This window comes from Ambystoma mexicanum, chromosome 3p (assembly GCF_040938575.1).
Source record: "Ambystoma mexicanum isolate Mex_15411 chromosome 3p, UKY_AmexF1_1, whole genome shotgun sequence".
Taxonomy (NCBI): Eukaryota; Metazoa; Chordata; class Amphibia; order Caudata; family Ambystomatidae; genus Ambystoma; species Ambystoma mexicanum.
In genome coordinates this window covers 555,427,181-555,433,498 of record NC_090925.1, presented here as the reverse complement: position 1 = coordinate 555,433,498, position 6,318 = coordinate 555,427,181, and positions in this window count along the sequence as shown.

Below are 6,318 nucleotides of genomic sequence, written 5' to 3'. Positions count from 1 at the left end.
TATCATCTAAGTCGGGAACAATGGACACTCCATTATCTTTGCTCTCAGGTTATTTCTGTCCTCTACTATCTTGTCTTCTTCACCATTTATATTTTTGTTGATGGCTCTCTTCCTCTCTCATATGTTGTCTAACAGCTATGCTATCACCTATCCTCCTTCTCTCTTTAAGTCCAGCAGGAAGAAGCACACAAAAGATATCCTGAGTGCAAACCCTGGGCTTCCCATTGCAGGCACCGAAGTCAGTGCCTCTTCTAGAGAGGTTTTCACTGATATCCTTTTCTTTGTCACTTCTTCTGATCTCTGGACCCCCCATCTCATCGCCACTCTCTCTCCCTCCTCACACTCCTCTATTAGCGGTGGCACCAAGTGGGAAGTCCTTTTGGCTGGCTTTGCATCCTCTTGTTGCTTTGTTAATGTCTATCACACTGGCACCATTCTGGTTCTGGATCCACAACCCAACCTCCTTCTTTTTGACTGCATCTTGCCTTCCCTCATTAACTTCCTTCCTTTGCCCACATCCCCCCTTTCTCCCTCTCTCTCTATCTCCTCTGAATGGTGTACCATGCCCCTGTACTCCACCTCAGAAAACTGTCAAAATCACTGACCTCTGCCACCTGGTGACTATTAACGCCCACTCAGCCAACAAACACTCCTTTGACATCTGTCCCCTTCTTGAAGACATTGACCTCAACATTCTCGCTCTTAGCAACACTTGGTTCAATGCCAGCTCAGTCACTGCTTTTGAGTCCCACCTCCCTAACAGCTTCAAGATCATCTCCAAGCCTCAACCTCACTGCACTGGCGGGGGGTTGCCTTATAATTCCCTGAGTGGGTTCCTGCCTCCATCTTACCTACCCAGAACTACTCCTCTTTTGAAAGCCTGGTTTGCAAGTTGGTCACCTCTCCCACCTCCACCCTGACTATTGCTACCATCTTCCGGCCTCCAGGTGCCACCTCTCTTTTCCTATCTGGATGAGCTGACTTGTGCTCTTCTTTACTTTCCTCCACCTCTAACCTTCTCCTCCTGGGTGACTTTAACACTGAACTGGACTCCTCTGGCTCTGCATCCACTCTATTCACAGACCTCTGATCCTCGCTTTCTCTCTCCATTCTCCCACAGAGCTGGACACATGTTGGCTGCCCTCATACACTTCAAACTCTCTATCTCTCCCTTCCACTAGTCACCCCTCTCTCCTGGTCAGACCACTCTCTCCTCTCTTCCCATCTGGGTCTCAATGGCCCCCTGACCACTCCTCCAAAAGACTCACCAACCTCGTTCACTAACACCCACCTGATAAAACAAGTGTCTGTGGCTGCCTTTACCTCCACCTTCACCCATCCTCATACCCCACTTCTGATGCTACCTTTGACTCTGACTTCAGCAACTTCAATATTTCCATCACCAACACTCTTGACATTCTTGCCCCAGTCGTGAGGATAAATTTGAAACCTGCCTCAAACCACAACAAATGGTACGACACTGAACTTGCAACCCTGAAACGAAAATGCAGGGCTGCAGAATGGAAGTGGCAAACCTCAGGCTCATCCTCTGACAAACTGGCCAGCTGACCTGCTCCAAAGGCAATACAGACTCACCATCCGTGCCCACAGAGAAAAGAGCCCCCATTCAGTCTCCAGCACATCCAATACCACGGCTGATCTGCAGGGAATTGGCCAACCCCTCTGCAGATTCCTCCTCCTCTTCTCCCTCCCAGGCCCTCTTCAATGCACTGGCCTCACACTTTGCAACCAAAACTCAGGAGATTGGGACCACCCTTTCTACACTCCCTCACAAGCCATCCCATCCTCCCCTCACCATACTCCCCCCTCCCTCGTCCTTTTCTTGCCTTCTCACCTGTCACTCCTGAAGAAGTGACCAGAGCTGTCCGCTCCATGAAGGTCTCTTCTAAACGGGTCACCCCTTGCTCTTCCAGCACCATCAAGGACAACACTGTCTCCCTTGCCCGTGCACTCGCTGGTTTATGCAATCACTCCTTTATCACTGGATCTTCCCCTCCTCCCTTAAGCACTCCCTTGTGCACCCACATCTGAAAATAAAATCCTCTGACCCTAACTGCCCTGCCAGCTATCACCCTATCTATATCACTCCCTTGCTGGTGAAGCTACTTGAGAAGCTGTCTTTGCCCCAAACTAACTATCAATCTGAACTTGTTGGAGGTCTCCACGACCATTGATCTGAATTCTGAGCATCAGAGGCAAAGAAACTGCTCTTATGAACACCCGTGAAGAACTGCTCGCATTTCTGGACTCCAACTCCCCAGCTGTCCTCATCCTTCTCGATCTCTCCACTGCATTTGACACAGTTAACCATTCCATCCTCATACAAAGGCTCCACGATACACATGGTGTCTCGGAACGGCACTGGATTGGCTTTCCTCTTTCCTCAATAACTGCTCTTCCCGAGTCATCCTGGGCACCTTGTCCTCTCCTTCTTCCATCTCCACATGTGGTGTCCCTCAGGGCTCCATTCCCACCCTCTGGCTTTTCAACATCTACCTTGCTCTCTTTGCATGCCTCATCTCTTCTTTCTCCTCCAACTTCCAGTGTTATGCAGATGACACACAACTCTTCTTCAGACTCCCTGCTGACCCTCTGCACCCTCCATCATCCCCGACAGCCTATCTGCCATCCAGTCCTGATGTGCCTCCAATGATCTCTGCCTCAATGCCAGCAAAACTGAGATCCTTCCCATCGGGACCCCTGATCCCTCCTTCTTGCCTTCACTCTGTCCTTCCTCCTTGGGATCTCCCCCTTTGCCTTCAAGTGAAGCCAGAAACCTTGGAGTCATCTTTGACTCCTCTCTTTCCTTCCTGCCTCACGCTCAGGACATTGCCAAGAAGTCCAATTAACAGCTCTTCCCTCTCAAAGGAATTGTACCTTTTCTAACTTTCCCTCAGAGGCTCAATGTAAGTCAAGACATTGTTCTCTCTAGACTTGACTACCGTAAAAGCCTCCTCCTGAACCTTCCTTCTTCCACTTTGCGACCTCTCCAGCTTATCCAGAATAGGGCAGCAAGTCGTATCCTTGGCTTTAAGCCCAGGGACTGCATCTCTCCTACACTAATAAGTCTTCAATGGTTCCTGGTTGCTGCACAGATTAAATTCAAATCCCTCTGCATCATCCACAAGGCTGGCTGGGCCCGGGGACAACACTATCTTCAACTTTATCTCTCTAAATACTCTCCCACTAGATCACTTTGCTCCTCTGGCACCAACGCCTTGTGTGTCAAGCGTTTTGCTAAGCAGAGGGCAGGGGGATGCTAACTCTCCTCTGTGGACTCCCTCCTTTGGAATAGCCTCTCCCCCCCCCTGCGCCTTGAGCGAGATCTTCTCAAATTCCAGAAGCTCCATAAGATTATTCTGTTTTCCTTTTCTTTCCCCTTCTCTCCTCTGTTAATCTCAAAGTTGACGAATCTGTGTCCTTGGCCCTTATGCATCTTTGGGGCCTTGAACTCCCACACCAATTATTCCCAGCTCCTGTCTCTCCATAGCACTTTGCATCTGCATACCCTCTGCACTGGTGACTCGCACTTACACCCCTTGTGGCCCAGGCCATGTAGCACTCAACCTCTAGCACTTCGTCTATGGCACACTCATGGGCTTGCACTCCCCAGCACTTACCCCCTCTTCCCTCTTCCTTTCTGAAGTTGCACGTTCTGAATTCTCACAAGGCATAGTATGCTCGTCCCCTCTTTGTCTTCCCCATTTGCTCCTAAATATTGTGTTGAAATGTTGTAATTGTACTTCCCACCCTCAATCCCTCCCTTCCTCCCTGCTTTGTGGGTGCTTTCAAACAGTATATTCTTATTGTATAAACTCCTAACAAGCAAACATAAATAAATAAACACTATCACTTTCATCCCTGTTGTTTTCTCTGTTGTCTTGAAGCATTGTGTGATGCAGATCTTTACCTAACATAATCCTACTAGTACTAGTATTAGCGCTCCTAGTAATACTTTTAGTCCGTCTGCATCCATGATCATATATACGACAGCCAGCTCTGGTCTTTTCCTGTTCCTTTGGCTTCTTCCTCCGTCTTGGGTGCATTTCAACAATCTCGTCACTGCTTCTGTCAGTGGGCCATTTGGTTCATCGTTTGTGGGTATAAACGTGCTAATCTTGGCGCAAACTCCTCCTTCAATTGCTGTGAGAAGACCTAGAACATATCTGTTCTGGAGTGCATTGTGATTCACTTGTATTTGTACTAGGTCCTTGCATGAGTGTATGTCACACAAATGGAATGTTGATGTAATGGAATGTTTGTGGCTGGGGGATTCTAAAGAGGACGGTTTATGTGGCCAAGTGAGGGGCTGGTGGATGTCCTGCATAATACTGGTCTACTTCTTGTAACTTATTTCTACTTTGAACTATTATCTCATGTGGAGAAGTAAAGCTTAAAAGATCAACTTGTCTTCGAATCATAAGTTGATACCCTGATCTTATCATTGGTGACGAGGATTAAGGGCTGCAGTGACGGAAAAGCTAGCAAAACGGCAGGAGAAACGGAGCAGGAGCGAAGTAGAAGAAAGCTGAGTGGCGTTACAGGTGAGCGGAGTGTAGCGCGCACAGTAAGGAGACATCCACCAGCCCCGGGGCTTCCAAGGAGAGCCCGATCGCCCATAAGGTGCCTCGAAATATGTGCTTTGTAAAAAGCAGAGAGCTGATCTGGGTAGAGTTTGTCTGGATCACAGCGAGAGGGGCACTGACTGGTTGCAGAGTGTGCACAGTGCATTAAATATAACGGCACTGAAGATTGATGAAACCGCCAGTGAGCTAGGGGCGCAATCACAAGTAACTTTGGGGCACATTTGCAGTAACGTTGGGCGGCACACCACAAGTGATTTTTGGCAGCACGCCACCAGTAAATAGGCAGAACATCACAAGTTAACTTTGGTGGCACTTTGAAAGTGACTTTTGTGTTCATGCTAAGAGCAAGTGAAGTAACTTATGGAGAGGTAGCGATACCATTGTGTGGTGGACGAGCGGAGCAATATTGAAGGAGAACTTGTTTCAAGCTGACAGTGAAGTTGTGATGACGTTGGCAGAACAGTCAACTGCCGCAAAGGGAGTGACGAGTGCACGTCACGTGTGCAGAAGGTTCTTTCGTCGGGTGAATAGTCTTCGGCACTGCTGGGAAAGTGGAGAGAGTGCAAGGAGGATGTTAATTCGCATAAGGGTCCTGACAGAGGAGTGCTACTCACTACGGACAAGGAAGATATTCACTCACATTATGGCCAAGGTTGAAACTAGCAAAGTTGGTAAAGTCTGAACAGCACGTTTTAGGCTGGGTTGCCTGTCGTGGGTAAACAGCAAGGTTTACGTGGTAAAAAAAAACATCATTTGGAGATGAGTGCATGTAAGACGGAGGTAGCAGAAAAGGATGGCCATGATGATTGGAGGATTGGTGAGAGGGACGCTGCCCTGTGTGACAGCTGCTTAGCAGCAATTAAAGAACTAGACTGTCACTGGGAGGAAAAGTGGGGTCACTGTCGAGCATGTGGGAAGTTGTTTGGCAGGGAAATTGATATTAATATTGCGGTGCTGGAGGAATTAGACCCCGATTTCTTATGGTTCTTTAGGGAATTGTCATTCTATAACCGAGAGTATTAAGTGATTAGATATGTGATGTGAAGACTGTTCCAGGTTACGCGAGTAGTGCAGAGATGATGTATGACCTGGCCTTTGTTAGTTGAGTTTGGTGTTCTGTTTCAGGTTCCCCAGCAATGTGAAAGTCTTTAAAGGAATTGACGGAAGGGCACCACCAGGAGTGGAGTCTGCGGCTTAATTTGACTCAACACAGGAAACCTCACCCGGCCCTGACACGGAAAGGATTGACAGATTGATAGCTCTTTCTCGATTCTGTGGGTGGTGGTGCATGGCCGTTCTTAGTTGGTGGAGCGATTTGTCTGGTTAATTCCGATAACGAACGAGACTCCTCCATGCTAACTAGTTATGCGACCCCCAGCGGTCGGCGTTCAACTTCTTAGAGGGACAAGTGGCGTTCAGCCACACGAGATCGAGCAATAACAGGTCTGTGATGCCCTTAGATGTCCGGGGCTGCACGCGTGCTACACTGAACGGATCAGCGTGTGTCTACCCTTCGCCGACAGGTGCGGGTAACCCGCTGAACCCCGTTCGTGATAGGGATTGGGGATTGCAATTATTTCCCATGAACGAGGAATTCCCAGTAAGTGCGGGTCATAAGCTTGTGTTGATTAAGTCCCTGCCCTTTGTACACACCGCCCGTCGCTACTACCGATTGGATGGTTTAGTGAGGTCCTCGGATCGGCCCCGCCGG